Genomic DNA, 17,071 nt, shown 5'->3' on the forward strand with positions numbered 1-17,071 from the left:
TACATGATCTTGCAACTAACTCATTAGTTACAATGCTTGCAAGGCTTAAGTGGTGTGCATCACCGAGAGGGCCCAGAGATACCTCTCCGATAATCAGAGTGACAAATCCTAATCTCGAAATACACCAACCCAACAAGTGCCTTTGGAGACACCTGTAGAGCACCTTTATAATCACCCAGGTACGTTGTGACGTTTGGTAGCACATAAAGTGTTCCTCCGGTAAACGGGAGTTGGATAATCTCATAGTCATAGGAACATGTATAAGTCATGAAGAAAGCAATAGCAATATACTAAACGATCGGGTGCTATGCTAATGGAATGGGTCAAGTCAATCACATCATTCTCCTAATGATGTGATCCCGTTAATCAAATGACAACTCATGTCTATGGTTAGGAAACGAGCTAGTCAAGTAGAGGCATACTAGTGACACTCTGTTTGTCTATGTATTCACACATGTATTACGTTTCCGGTTAATACAATTCTAGCATGAATAATAAACATTTATCATGATATAAGGAAATAAATAATAACTTTATTATTGCCTCTAGGGCATATTTCCTTCAGTGATCCCCTATACTTGTGAGTCATCAATATGTGGTTTAGTTAGTTGAGTAGTGGAACACTTCATGTGGTAAGTGGCCTAAGTGGTGGATTAGCTAGTTGCTGAGATGCATGTATATACATTTGTTGCATTGATAATGAAAGAGGACGTGAGGGTAAAGAAAAGATGTAGCCTCTCATGTGACCAAGGAGAAAGGACTCTTGGCAAAGCTAATAGGATTTCTTCATTCTGTACATGTGTGTGTGTATGTGTCCTGGTCGTATGTGTTCATGAGAGTGTTCCTTGTGTTGAGAGACAAAGTGAGAAGAGTTGTGTGAGGTAACCGAGAGCAAGAAGAAGTGGTGCCGTGAGGAGGCAGCGCCAACAAGGTATGAACACATGGCAAATCGAAAGTTTTTGGTGGCAAGTTTAGTGACGAGAGTATGGCAACTTTGTACTTCAGTTTATTTTTTGGCAGAAAATTGTCGTGTGTGTCAAATAAGTTGCCATCATTGTGTCACTAGACTTGCCATCAAAAAATGTTTGATTTGCTATGTGCTCGTATCTGACATCATGTACTTATAATTTGGGTTAAGATAACGTCTAGCCATAGAAATAAATTATAGGGTTCGAACACCCCTCATGCAACGGTTCATAAACTTAGGGTACGGTAATATATATCACCCTGGCCACCCATCCATGAACAAACTAATCACATAATGCTCTTCTCTAGGCCCTTAAATGTGAAGTGGTATGCAGTCAACATTCGCACAACACCACTAGATAACTACACCACAACACAATATCAAAACACTAAACTAGATTCAACTTCTACAAGGAGCAATAAACACTAGAAACTATACTCAAGAAAGGATCTGAGATAAAAGTTCAAGATTAGAAAGACGGGGTGAGGGAGTTGATTAAGATAACGATGTTGATGAAGATTTTGATGAAGATGATGATCCCAATGATGATTGGAGTATTAGTGATGACGATGGCTTCAAATTTCCCCTCCCAGATGGATGGATCTCTGGCAGAATCAACTTGTCGGAGGGCAAAAGTGCTCTCCCTTGGTTCCGCCCTCTGACCGCGACGGAAAAATCCCCAAAAAAAATTAGATTAGGAGAGGATTTATGGCAAAAGGGCATCGGAAGGCAATGGTTGGGCTCAAGATGTAATGTTAAGTTACCAAACATATCATGTGGCTAAGAAATTACAAGAGAAGTTGTTACTACGAAAAGACAATATTAATGTCGACTATACAAATATTATTGTTATTATCAGATAAAAAGGAAAAAATGGTACATGGCAACCTTGGTCTTAGAACTAAGTTTCTCATTGCTCTACATATTTCACCTATTGGTTGTCACTCTGGCATGAGAGCTACTTATCAGAGAGTAAAAAACACCTTCGATTGGCCAGTTTGAAAAGTGCTGTAGAAACTTTCATTGTTGCCTGTCTTATATGCCAAAGGGTAAAGCATGAAAAATGTTCACGACCTATTCTTTTGGAACTAGTTGTAGGTATGGCTTGGCAGCATATGTGAGTGGAATTTATTGAGTGCCTACCTAGTTCTTATGGCAATGATATGATATTAGAAGTGGTAGATAGGTTTACTAAATATGCTCATTTCATACCACTCTCACACCCTTATACAGTAGAAACTATAGCTAAGGACTTTGTTGACAACATCATTAAATTACATGGGACACCTAAGATGATTGTCTCTAGCAGAAACAAAATTTTCACTAGTGAGTTTCTCTTGGAAATATGCCATAGAGGAAATAATACCATATTATTATATTTACATTATTAATTATTAAGAGTTTATATTTCATGCTATAGCTGTTATGATCCTGGAATATGTGATTCAGTGGAAAACTCATATGCATGTGCGGAATGATAAATGATAAAGAATAGGTTCCCAGTTTTTCCTCTAAGACTGGCTCAAGTGTTGTTGGTAATCATTTTTTCCGGATCTTAGGATATCGTTAAGTGTAACGATAGTCCTAGAATAACATTGAGGGTGTGATTTTAGAAGAACGACCATATTGAATCGACCCAATCTTGATTGTTATACTCTGAGATAATATTGTCTGAGATCAATTGTTATAACACAAAGTGTTGACATGTGTTTTTAGTTCCTAAAACCATGAGAGTATCAAAGTCACTTCCTACCATATAATGGACTTTGGGTTTGCTCAGACATCATCTATATCTAGGTGATCCTAATGGTAACTTACAGGTTCATCTGAAAGTTTGACAAGGGATTAGATAGCTCAAGAATGGGATTTGCTCCTCCGATGATGGAGAGATATTCTTAGGGACCTCTAAATGTGATGGCGTCCTTCATCGTCTGGCTATACACAGGTGACTACGTCACGGGGATGTGGGAACACTTCAACGAGAAAGAAGAACAAAACCGGCAATGAGGTTAATGGTATAGTGAGCATGTGTATGAATCGGGAGGATAGCGATGGATCATGGGTTTTATAAAGTATCGCAAAGGAAAGGGAACATCACATAATAACCAAAGGTTCACTTGAATGTTATCGTGTAATCGTAGGGATCGATATGGACGTCCACTGTTCCGCTATCGTCCATTGAGCGAAGGGGTTTCGTTCATGTCTATGATTTACCGAACCTACATGGTCACAAGCTTAAGGTAGCGTTAGTAGGACAAGAGCATCAAAGATTTATTTGTGTAATTGTTTCATTTTATTCAGAATAGTTTCAAGAGGAACCTGAAGCATTCTGGGGTCACCGGAAGGGTTTCAGAGTTTATTGGGCAATACCGGGTATTTTCGATAATTAATATATAGGTGGAAAATGTTTCTAGTGATTTTAAATTATATATAAAATGATCTAGTAATAATTAGATGGCTTTTATAAATAATTAAATATCAGCGGTCCTTAAAAGGCCAAGAGGTGGAAGACAACTTTGGCCCGGTGGTGCCCCCCCCTTTCATAGGGGCCCGAATTGGAATGGGAAAGGGTTTCCCCTTCCCCCTATGGCCGGCGCACCAAGGAGGGAGTCCTTCCCTCCTTGTGTGTTGCCCCTCCTCTTCCTCTAACCTAAATATACATGAGGTATTGGCCCTATTGTCTACACAAGTTTTGGAGCCTCCTCTAGTTCCTCTAGTTCTAGTTCTGGTAGATCCTAGTTGATCAATTAGAGCTTGATCTAGATCCTCTAATCCTCATAATTAGAAGCCCAGTGTAGTTCTAATCTCCTACCTCTAATTCTGCAGCGACGAGTAGCTTTGGACGGTGAAGCGCTACCAGATCATGAGGACCATACGCTTGTAACCAAGTAGAGATGTCATGCTTTTAGTCTTCCGTTTGAGGGATTGTTCGAGGGCGGTTCGCAGGATCATTATCAAGGGTTCGTGGGACTCCAAGTACGATCTACACTGACTCGTCTACATCCGCCACACTTTGGAGTCGGTAATGGTCATTGATCCAAACCCTATATGCATCTTCATATTGTTCCTAGGTATTCATAGGGCAAGTTTTTTTTTCTACTACATTTCCCAACAATTTGGAGAGAGATATTTGGTACTTTCGATATTGAGCTTGGGTATAGTTCATATTATCATCCCCAAACTTATGGGAAATAGAGAGGGTCAACCAATGGAGACCCTTTAGGTGTATGACAACTACTGAGCCTAAGAAGTGGTTATCCTGGTTACCTTCGGTTGAATACTAGTACAATACCATTTATCACACTGCTTTGAAAGTGTCTCCTTTCAAAGTATTGCATGGCTTTCCACCACCATTGATAAATGGGTGTAGCAACCATACTTCAAATAGTCTGATCTCTATGCATCAGTGTCATCCCTAGATCGGTAATGCTGACACGCACAGTACTCGAGGATTTATAACAGAGTAGCAATCACACACTTATTACATCGAATGTCTCAAAAGAGAACTTATTACAATAATATGGCTCAAGGCCATCTAAAATCAATAATAGCGGAAGGCTTGGAAGATAAAGTGAGTCCATCAACTGCAACGACATAGCTGAGTGAAAGTCAACGACCTATGGCACCTTACTCGTCATCTGAAAAGTCCGCAACATGAAATGTTGCAGCCCAAAACGGGTCATCACATGGAATATGCTGGCAATGTAACACATAGAGTAATGAACAGAATGAATGCTATCACTACATGCATATATGGCTTGTGGAAAGCTCTATGGTTATAGTTTTGCATAAAGCCAATTTTTCCCTACAACAAAGGAATACATTTTATTTAACTATCATGGTGGTTGTTCAACATTGAGAAGGTTCCTCCAACTCAATCCCAATTAAACATCATCATTAACCCAATCAAATTAGTTTAGAGTGATGAGATCAACATGATAATCCAAGAACCAGATACTCAAAACGTCCATAACCGGGGACACGGCTAATCATGATCAGTTTGTACACTCTGCAGAGGTTTGCGCACTTTTCCCCACAAGACACGAATTCATCCATGGTCTGAGAATCGAGACACAGTCTTTGCGAAACAATAACTCTTTACTCTGGGTGGACAGTTACACCTACTTTCCCCTACATCTGCTAGCCCACCACTGAAAGAGGTCATGCAACATACTCAACTATGCTAGAGCCCATAATAGCTTGTGGCTGCACATGGAAGTTTCTAGCATGAATAATCTTATGATCCCTTTGAGCCTGGGTGGCGGACCGTAGGATGATCACACGGGTACTCCGGGATATCCTAGGACAACACTGGATTCTCCAGGTGCCCTGACAACCACTGGGTACTCCAGGGTGCCTCAAGCAATCTACCCAGATGTGTATTTAAGTTGCCACCTTAAGTTAATCATTAATTAGCAATACTCACTTTTGTCATGGATACACTCACCCAAACCATGTCTACGAGCATAGCATAGCGATATAAACAACGTAGAAGTAACTCCCAAAGGTTTGATAATAAACATGGCAATAGGTTCTACCTCATCATCTACTTCCCAAAACCCACATGTTAATCAGATCCTAATTATGCAATGTTTGAGGGATGATCTAATGCAATAGAAACCGGGTAGTAAAGGGATATGATCAAAGTGTTACTTGCCTTGCTGATGATCTTCAAAACCTAGAGACTCGTAGTAGCACGCTTCGCACTCCGGGTAATCTATCGCAAACAAACAGATACATACATAAGCACTCAAACTAGAAGCACAGGTAAAACTCAAATAAAAGATCTAACCAGAAAGTTCAACTTAAGAAGTCCAGTTTGCAAAAATAATCAAATCAAACGAAGCAACGAAACTCAAACTGCGAAAAAACAAGATCCGTTTACTAATGTGGACTAAAGTCAAATTTTACAGTACCAAAATCTAGTTCAAGTTGGTTAAACATAAAGAGGGCTTTGAGACGAAGATGTAGGCGCTTGAGTCGCCTGATTCCAATAAACGAGCAAAAAGATAAACTAAAATGAAAATCAGGGCAGAAATCATGATCGAAAATAATCGTGGAAACTGATGAACAGGCTAACGAACGAACGTTCGCTGTCTGCAGCTAACGAGTGAACACCGTTTATTAAAACGAACGTACGGACGAAAGTCCGCTATTAAACTAAACCGGGGAAAACCCCGATAAAAAAACAACCTAGGCTTTTAAAAAAACCAATCGGTTTTCTCATGAAAACCGGCGGCGGCGGCTACCTCGGCGGCGGTGTCGGCGGCGGAACGGCGACGGCTCCGGCAGACTCCTGCGGCAACGATGGGCGGTGTCATGGAATTATCATGTCAGATGTCCTCGTAAAAGGACTTAGTCATGCAGCCATCTCGACGGGTTAGCTTAAAGGGGTTAAACCGGACAAAGGACACGAGGATTTTATACTAGTTCGACCCCTTCAATGAAGGTGAAAGCCTACGTCTAGTTGTGTTGGGATTATTGGGGTCTCGATAGCCAGGGAGCAAAACACGCTATGCCTGGCTCTTGAGTTGTTGTTTCTTGTCCCTGAACCGCCGCCGGGTCGTTCCCTTATAGACACGGGTTGACGCCTGACCGGTTTACAGAGTCCCAAGGCCGGCTCATACAAGTGTCCGGCTCGGTCTCTTCTTTCCTAACTTACAATACAAGTTACATACCATGGCGGTTTACCGCTATGGGCCCTAATCCGCCTTTGGGCTCCGGGCCCCTAAGCTTCATTAGTAAAGTGCCATCTTCAGGGTCTTCGTGGGCTTCAATATAGTTGAAGGTGAACCGGCCCCTCCTGGGCGGTTTACACTCAGTAGTTGTATCCCCAACATTAGGCCCCAGCTTGATTTGAACCTGTTCATGTCAATCTTCCGTACTTAAAGAAATTCTGTGAACATCTCCTTACATTTCTCGTAAACCGCCATGATGTCTTCTCCTATAAATTTTGTTAAACCGCCGTGACGTCATCCTCCGGACACAGCAATGAATCATAATGACGTCATCTCTGTATAAAAAGATCAAAAAGATTCCCTTCATTAATGGTATCCCAAAGATCGAGGCGATAGGCGCGCCTTTTGTTGTCGCTTCAGGCTCCTCGATTTTCGCGCCTGCCACTTATCCTTTTCTCCTTAGAAATAAAGCCGGCGGGTCTTTCCATTCTCTCGCCTTGCCTCTTCTTCTTCCTCTCGCGAACCCCTGCCACTCGAGCTCCACCGCCGCCGCAGAGCGCACCGTCGTCTTCGTCCACGTCCGCTACATCACCCTGAATCGAACCAGAGCTCGCGACATCCCTCCGCAGTAGATCTGCACTGGTAAGTATTTGTTTTCCCACACCCTATATCTGCATTAGGGTTTTGGAGTTCGCCTATGTTCTTCATAGTTCATCGCCATTCTTCTTTAGTACCTGCACCGTGAGCTTTCTTGATCGAAAACGACACAGAACTGATGCGGTAGTTGTTTTTGCCTTTCCTTTCAATACTAGCAAGCCCCTTTCTTTGAAGAAATGATCCCCTTAGACCTCAGGAATTCATATGCACTGCTTAACGCCATTGTAGGTCGCAAAAATTTTTCTTTACAGAAGCACGGTAGATCCAAAATTATATCCTCATTGTGTGAAACTTGTTTCTGCAACACTTAGCAAATTTTAGCTTTGTTGCTTCCCTCATAGGCGGTTTAACTTGTCGAAAATCATAATCCGCCTGGTACCATTAGCCCTCACTTAAACCGCCATCTAACCTGAGTAGCAGTAGCCGGTTTAACATGCATAATTTCTCGGTTTAACTCTGGTTAGTATACATCAACTTTGAATCATAAACCGGCCTTCGTGCTTTTTTCAGTTTCCTTTCCAATATGACAAAGCAATTCTCCGCATGCAACTGGGTTCCTTCCCCAATCACAGAAACACAACTTAATGGATATGTTTTGACCGACGCTTTAGCCAAGAAAGATGTCCTCCATTAACGAGTTCCTGCCCCTGAGTGCCCTCCAGAGCCTCAAAACGCGGAAGTAATTGTATTCATGCAGCATCTAGACTGGGGTTTTAGCCCGCCCGGTTCAAAGTTTTTCTAGGATGTGCTTGCTAGCTTTCAACTCCATCCTCAGGATGTTGGACCAAACTCTGTGTCCAACATATGCAATTTTCAAGTGTTCTGCGAAGTTTATCTTCAAGAGGAACCAACTGTTGAGCTCTTCAGAGACTTTTTCCACTTAAACCGCCGGACCGAATTCTCTGACAGCCACAACATTGAACTTGGCGGCGTATCAATTCAGAAAAGGAAAGAAGTTGACTTCTCTCATGCAAAACACCACAGCCATCCAAAGGACTGGAATCAAACCTGGTTTTACTGTCTGAACACTGCACCTGTTGATGAAAACCCTCTGCCGGGTTACCGTGCTCAGCGACTTAGCAATAGCCATCCACTGCCTCCATGGCTCACCGCTAAAGAGCGGCAAGTTTATGCACCACAAATCATTAAGCTCCAGGACCTCCTAGCGAACGGTTTAACCGGCATTGACCTTGTTCGATGCTGGGTTTCATGGGGTATCCTTCCCTTAAGCCGCCGCTCCGGTTTGATGTATGAGTATACCGGAGACGTAAAAGACCCTCAACGGTCCAATGAGATAGAAAAGACTGATGAGGAAGTTACTGAAGCCGTGAAGAAAATGTTGGATGAACCGATCGCTCAGTGCAGCAAGACCGGATTGGCTCCTTTTTGTACCTCCAACAAACCGCTAGCAGTAAGAACTTTATCCTTTTCCACATTTATTGATCCGTTTCTTCTTTAACCTTATTCTGATAATCCTTTGTTTTGTTTTTACAGGCCAACAACTCTTTCTGGAAGAGAAAACCTTCAGACAAACCGGTGAGGACTCAACGCCCGAAAAGCAAAGTCGTAAAGAGAGCGGCTAAGAAGAAAACCGCTGAGTCTTCTGATCCGCCTGAGGATGTTGATGAGTCGGACCCAGAGGTAGAACTTGACTCCCTTGGCTCATTTTTCATACGGCTTATTGACAATTATTATTACCAGGATGATGCGGAAGCCAGTCGTGCGGACCATGTTGAGGTAATCATCCTTTCTTCCGATTCAGAACTTGTGCCGGTTCAAAGATTTCGCCATGCCGTTCGGAAAGTAAAACGCTCTCACCCTCTTGCTCATTTGAATCCACAATTTTCTTCGAAGACACAGCAAACTGAAGGCCGTCGCACAACCCGGTACAACGGCCAACAGGTCACTTCTTCCAGTTTACCGGATACACCAAACCGGAAGCGTCATCTAGAGGTTTCTTGTTCTCCCAAAAGTCTTTATCCCTTGAAGGGTTGCTTCCGTGCCTCTTAATCCGTCTGACTCGAATTACCAGGTGTCTTCCGATTCTTCATCTGGCGGTTCATCCACCACTCAGATGCCTCCCCTCAAGAACGTCCCTGGGTAAGGATACTATTTTTAACTTTGTCTTTTTAAACTGCTTTATCAACTGACCTCTTGTTGTAATATCACAGTGCCAAAGCTCTTCTGAGCAAGAAAGCAAAGACCACTGTCCCTACTGAAGAAGTTGAACCGGACAGAATTTCAGAAGGCGCTGACAAAGAAACTGATATTGCCATTGATGACCCTGTATCTCAAAGTGAGGATACATATGTTGAAGCGCCAGAAGTCAATCCGTCCAGTCCGCATGCTGATCCTCCAAGCCCAGCCAAGGGAGACGATGTGTCAAGCCCGACCGGGGATACTGTCAATCCGCCAACCCCCTCAAAAGGTGGCGATGATGATGGTTTCACTGCCCCTGGCAACCCAGTTGTTTTTTCAAAGCACACTGCCAAGGAGGAATTTGCAGCTATGGGCAAGGGGAAGGGGAAGACAGATTTGTCCAGCTTTGTTAACCTTAGTGCCGAGGAACTTCATTCCGGATTCTTAAACCGCCTCTTCACAAGCCAGGATTATGAAGCCGGTTTGGTGAACTTAATGAAGGAGCGCTATGAGGTAATCTTCAAGACACTTTAAATTTGCTTGCAACATATATCAACTCCATAGTAGCCCCCAAGGGCCGGCTTATCTCTTGTAGACAAATCGGGTCTTCTAATATTAAGAATACTTCAACTGAGTAGCCCCCAAGGGCCGGTTTACCTTATGAAGAGGAACTGGGACTTTCTGTTAACACTTTGTCTTTATGAACTGCCTTCAGTTTGTCATTTAACTGATCAATGATGCATTAGCCCCCAAGTGCCAAGTTTAATACTTGTATTGAACTTTGGGACTTTAAAATATCTGGTTTAAAAAGTAATTCGCATTATCCCCCAAGTGCCAAGTGTATAACTTGTTATGCACTTGGGACTTTAAGAGATATTAACTGCTTTATCATCTGACTTTGTAGGCTGATACAAAGACCAAAGAGTCTCAAATCGCCGATCTTCAAGAAAACATCAAGTCCCAGCAAGAAGAGACCTCTAAAGCCAAAGAGAAGCTAAAGGGCGCTTTGACTGCCATGGAACAATTGAAGGATGGCTTCAAAACTGAACGCACCAACTGGGATACTGAAAAGGCTGCTCTGCTGAAGCGGGCTGAAGACGCCGAAGCAGCTCTTAAACCGGTTGAGGAAGAGCTGACTGGGCTGAAACATCAAGTGAACACCATGACAGCTGCAGTTTTTGGTAAGTACTTTATAATAGCCTGATCTGAAGTATTTTCAACTCCACCGGTTAACATTAAGTTCTTAAACCGTTTCAGTTAATCGCATTGCTCATCTAGGCGTAGACATGCAGATGAAGTTGAAGGCAGCATACACTTTGATTGAGCAATTGTATACTGGTGCACAACGAGTCATCTCTGCAGCTTCATACAACAAACTGGCACCCACCTTGATCAAGGATACCTTGGCCAAGCTCTCAATGACTCCTGCTCAAATAGAGGAGGTGAAGCGATCGACTGCCAGAGCGGCGCTTTGCAAGCACTGACTCGTGCCAAATCATGGATAGCTAACCTGGATCCAGTTGACATCGCCAAGGGCTATCCGGATGAACAAGAAAACGGACCAGCATTCGATAATGAAGCCCTCAAGGCCTTGACCAAGGAGATGCACCCGGTAGCAAGTCAGTTGGCTTACAAGGTGAATTTGACTTCGCATCGGTCCTTCTATGATGCCAACAACCATCGAGTTGACACTGTTGTGAAGGAAGTGCAGAATCTTATTCCGCTAATTCGTAAGCACACTTATGCCCCTGATATTGAACCGTCCAATCTGATAAGTGACGAGGCTGTCTTTGAAGCTTTAACCCGGATTGACTGGACCACTGTTGACTTCCAGCCACTAGGTGGGGAGGTGGAGGTTGAACCGACGCCCGAGGATCCGTCGACATCACGTTAACCTGGTGATGAGTCTTGATCCGGTGATATCGTTATTGTCACAGACTTTGTTCTGTGTAAAAACAATCATTATTTTGGGCCTCAAAGCGCCTTGTAATAGGCTAGTAAAATACTTTACTCTGTGGCACTGATGCATGACGTTGTTAATCCGCCATGATATTTGCTGTGCTTGATTACACTTTGATAATTTTCATGCGATTCTGATATCTGCATAAAAAGAATTGTCCTGGCGGTTTACCGCCGGACGGGTCATAGTGCCCAAGATAAAGCCTGGCTCATAACCAGAGCTGAATAAATATAATAAATCATACCTGTTGATATGAAATCACTTAGTTGGTTTACCAACTTCAATTGTAGTAAGGGTGAAGACTCAAATCGTGAGTATTGATAACTCCCACCATGCAGTGCTGGTGTGTAATAAGTCATGCCGGGTTACGATGAACACCAAATGATCAAACTGGTGACATATAGTCAAAGCCAGGCCGGGTTTTTAAACACCGGTTTAATAAGATGGTCTGACAACTTGTAGTTGAAAGCCAAGTCGGGTTAACAAACACCAAGTTAGTATGATGACTGAAAAGCCATACCGGGTCAAGAGACACCGGTTTAACATAAAATTCATCCAAAGAGAAAAATCTTGACAAAGGCAAATAAAACCGTGTAGTCGAGGCTTTTCGAGGGCTGCCGGACCCAAATACGATGCTTTTCATGGGCTGCCAGGCCACTGAGTTAAACCATTTTGCAAAGCCTTTTAAGATGGACCTCCAACTAACCGATCGTCGTTTTAACTTTGACAAGTTCAGGGTCTGTATAAGATTGACTTGTCAAACGTTTGGCGGGTCGTGCCAGGGTTACCTGGACAGGAGTGGCTTACTTGATGAAGGCAGGTTAACCCGAGGTTTTAGGTGAATACACCAGGCTTCCAAGCCGTGCGTCGATACCCAATTACAAGGGCCCTTTCAAACTCTTTGTTACTTTACACAAAGAGCCCCCAAGTAACTTTGTGAGATGTGCTCATTGGGTGCCTATGTTTGAGCTGCGCATAGCATCCAGACTCTCTTTGGCCCCTTGGGTGTGAAGTTCCCAAGCTTTATTGTGGCATGATAACCAGTTTAACAGGTAGTACTCCGCTTTGCCAGCTGACGCCCCCATGTAATCAAAAGATATTTGAGAGAAAACAGCAGAGGCCCTACTTATAGCAAGGATGCCGGTTTATTATAATGGTCATAATATATACATTGTCGAAATATGTACATAAGAGAAGCCTATGGATCAAGTATAGTAAGGACGAAGGAGAGCTATGTTCCACGGCCGCCGGGTCTCCTCCTTAGAACTGCGTGAGTTGTCTCGAACGTCAATGAGGTAGTATGATCCGTTGTGCAGATTCTTGCTGACCACAAAGGGTCCTTCCCAAGGTGGGGATAACTTGTGCATATCGGTCTGATCCTGGATGAGCCAGAGCACCAAGTCGCCTTCTTGAAAGGTTCTTGTTTTAATCTGGCGGCTGTGATAATGCCGCAGGTCTTGCTGATAAACCGCCGAACGAGCCAAAGCCATGTCCCATTTTTCATCTAACAGGTCCAACGCCTCCTGGCATGCTTGCTCATTGTCCGGTTCAACATAATTGGCAACCTGGGGCGAATCATGACGAATATCACTAGGGAGGACCGCCTCTGCCTCGTAAACCATGAAGAAAGGTGTGTAACCTGTTGATCTGTTGGGGGTGGTGTTGATGCTCCATAACGCAGAAGGCAATTCTTCCACCCAACAACCCGGCGTTCGCTTTATAGGAACCATGAGCCAGGGTTTGATACCCTTCAAGATTTCTTGATTGGCTCTTTCAGCTTGACCATTGGACTAGGGGTGCGCCACGGATGCTAAGTCAAGCCGGATGTGCTCTATTTGACAGAAGTCCTCCATCTCACCTTTCGAAAGGTTTGTGCCATTATCCGTGATGATGCTGTGTGGAAAGCCAAAGCGGTAGATAATCTTTTTGAGAAATTGAACCGCCGCAGCTGCATCACACTTGCTGACGGGCTCCGCTTCAACCCATTTAGTGAATTTGTCAACCGCCACCAACAGGTGGGTCTTCTTATCATTGGAACACTTAAAGGGCCCCACCATATCAAGCCCCCAAGTAGCAAACGACCAAGTGATGGGAATCATCCTTAACTCTTGAGCCAGAACATGAGCTCGGCGTGAAAATTTCTGACAAGCGTCACACCGCTTTACCAGATCCTCAGCATCAGCATGAGCTGTCAACCAATAGAACCCATGACGAAAAGCTTTAGCAACCAGGGACTTTGAACCGGCATGATGACCACAATCCCCTTCATGAATTTCCCGTAGAATCTCTTGGCCTTCTTCAGGAGAAACACAATGCTAGAATACGCCTGAAACGCTGCAGCGGTGTAACTCGCCATTGTGAATAACCATGGACTTGGATCGCCGGACTATCTGCCGGGCCAGAACTTCATCGTCTGGTAACTCGCCCCGGTTCATATACACCAAATATGGAACCGTCCAATCCGGAACAACATGTAAAGTGGCAACCAATTGGGCCTTCAGATCAGGAATAGCTAAATCCTCCTCTGTAGGCAACTTAACACACGGGTTATGCAAGGTATCTAAAAAGGTATTGGGAGGTACCGGTTTACGCTGAGATCCCAGCCGGCTTAAAGCATCTGCCACTTCATTTTTGCACCGATCTATATGTTCAACCTGATACCCTTTGAAGTGACCTGCCACAATATCCACCTCGCTTCTGTAAGCCGCCATGAGTGGATCCTTAGAATCCCAAGTGCCAGAAACTTGCTGGGCCACCAGATCAGAGTCTCCAAAGCACCGTACCCGGCTTAAATTCATCTCCTTGGCCACACGGAGACCATGGAGTAAAGCTTCGTACTCAAATGCATTGTTAGTACAGGGGAACATTAAACGGAGAACATAACGAATTTTATCACCTCGAGGGGAAGTAAGGACAACTCCAGCCCCCGAGCCCTCCAATTGCCTGGATCCATCAAAGTGAATAGTCCAGTATGTGTTATCCGGTTTGTCCTCTGGTGCTTGTAACTCGGTCCAATCATTGATGAAATCAACAAGTGCCTGTGACTTGATAGATGTCTGAGGCATATACTTCAATCCGTGCGGGCCAAGCTCAATTGCCCACTTTGCAACCCGGCCAGTTGCCTCCCTGTTCTGAATTATATCACCCAAAGGAGCTGAACTGACCACTATAATGGGATGGCCTTGAAAGTATTGTTTGAGCTTCCGACTCGCCATAAAAACCCCATAGACCAGCTTTTGCCAATGCGGATACCATTGCTTTGACTCGATAAGTACTTCGCTGATATAGTAAACCGGCCATTGAACCGAATATTCTTTTCCAGCCTCCTTGTGCTCAACCACAAATGCCACACTGACAGCACGGGCATTAGCTGCCACGTACAATAACAAGGGCTCCTTGTCAACCGGAGCAGCAAGAACCGACGGTTCAGCCAATTGCCGCTTCAAGTCTTCAAACGCCGCATTAGCCGCATCACTCCAAACAAAGTTGTCTATTTTCTTCAACATCTGATATAGAGGGATCGCCTTCTCTCCTAAGCGGCTAATAAACTGGCTCAGGGCTGCAATTCGACCCGCCAGACGCTGAACATCATTAATACATGACAGTTTAGCCAAAGATGTAATCGCTTTGATCTTTTCTGGATTAGCTTCAATGCCTGTGTTGGACACCAGAAAACCTAAGAGCTTGCCTGCCGGAATGCCAAAAACACACTTGTCCAGATTAAGCATCATCTTGTAAACCCGAGGATTGTCAAAGGTTTCCTTGAGATCATCTATCAATGTCTCCTTCTTCCTGGATTTTACTACAATGTCATCCACATAGGCATGAACATTGCGCCCAATCTGAGTGTGAAGACAATTTTGCACACAACGCTGATAAGTTGCCTGGGCACTCTTGAGCCCAAAGGGCGTAGAAACATAGCAGAAGGCTCCAAAAGGAGTGATGAAGGCGGTCTTCTCCTGGTCCTTAACTGCCGGATCAACATTGTCTTTATAGAACTTCAACTCCTCTATAGCACAAACCGACTCAGCATAGGCCGCATCACCTTCCTCGCAATCCGAAGCGATCTTATGACTTCCGTGAACTATGATGGTCCCCTTATGACCCGGCATATTGAGCTGCAAATAAATATAACAGGGCCTTGCCATGAACTTTGCATAAGCCGGCTGTCCAAACAATGCGTGGTACGGGCTCTGGATCTTCACCACTTCAAAGGTCAATGTCTCAGGCCGGGAGTCGTGCTCATCTCCAAACACAACCTCCAAAGCAATCTTGCCAACAGGATATGCCGATTTACCTGGTACTACGCCATGAAAAATAGTGTTTGACGATTTAAGACTCTTGTCTGTCAACCCCATGCGACGGAAAGTTTCATAGTACAGGATGTTGATACTACTCCCTCCATCCATCAGCAGCTTGGTAAACTTATAACCTCCCACCTAAGGCGCCACCACCAAAGCTAGATGACCCGGATTATCAACCCGGGGCGGATGATCCTATCTGTTCCACACAATGGGCTGCTCGGACCACCGCAAGTAACGTGGCACTGCCGGTTCAACAACATTAACTGCTCTCTTGTGAAGCTTCTGATCACACTTACACAAACTAGTGGTGAACACATGATACTACCCACCATTCAACTGCTTTGGGTGACTCTGATAACCTGACTGTTGCTGATTCCCTTGATTATTCTGTTGGTTATTACCACCCTGGTTGTTCTGGTTGCCCTGATTATTCTGAAATCCAGAGTTTGAACCGCCGCCACCATGAAAACCTAGACTTGAACCGCCCGATGGACCCTGATTATATCGAAAGAGATCAGAGTTTTTGAACTCCTTCATAATGTGACAATCTTTCCAAAGATGTGTTGCTGGAACCTCCTTGGTCCCGTGCTTTGGGCAGGGCTAGTTTAACAAACGCTCCAGATTCATCCCTCCACCGCACTGGGGCGGTTTACCTTTATGATGCTGCACATTAGCATTAGCCACAAAATCTGAATTATCTGCTTTGCGCTTACCATTATTCCCATGCCCCCTTGGTTGTGCTGCTGTCCCTTTGCACCATCGTTCTTCTTTCCCTTCTCTGGTTTCTTCTCGTCAGAATCGGGATCCTTGGTATTATCAGAATCGGCATACTTAACCAAGGCTGTCATAAGTGTTCCCATGTCATTGGAGTGGAGATTAAACCATCCCAACTTCATCTTCAGTGACTTAAACCGGCAATTACGCTCCAATGTTATGATTGCTTAGCCAGTGTTAATGCGGTCTGACGAATGCAAAACTTCTGAAACCCGGCACACCCAATGAGTTGTGGACTCGTTCTCTCCTTGAACACAGGCATCTAGATCCACAATGGACATAGGCTGTTTGCATGTATCCTTGAAATTTCCTATAAATCGGGCATTCAATTGGTCCCATGACTCGATGGAGTTAGCTGGTAGGTTCTTCAACCATGTACGGGTGGTTCCCTCCAACATCATCGTGAAGTACTTTGCACAAGCCGCTTCATCCACATCCAACATCTCCATTGCCATCTCATAACTTTCCACCCATGCCTCGGGCGGTTGATCAGCGGTGTAATTAGGCACCTTACGTGGACCCTTGAAATCTTTAGGCAGCCGCACATTACGGAGAGACGGAATGAGACACGATACTCCCCAGGAACTGAAGG

Source organism: Triticum dicoccoides, chromosome 1B (assembly GCF_002162155.2).
Source record: "Triticum dicoccoides isolate Atlit2015 ecotype Zavitan chromosome 1B, WEW_v2.0, whole genome shotgun sequence".
NCBI classification, from domain to species: Eukaryota; Viridiplantae; Streptophyta; class Magnoliopsida; order Poales; family Poaceae; genus Triticum; species Triticum dicoccoides.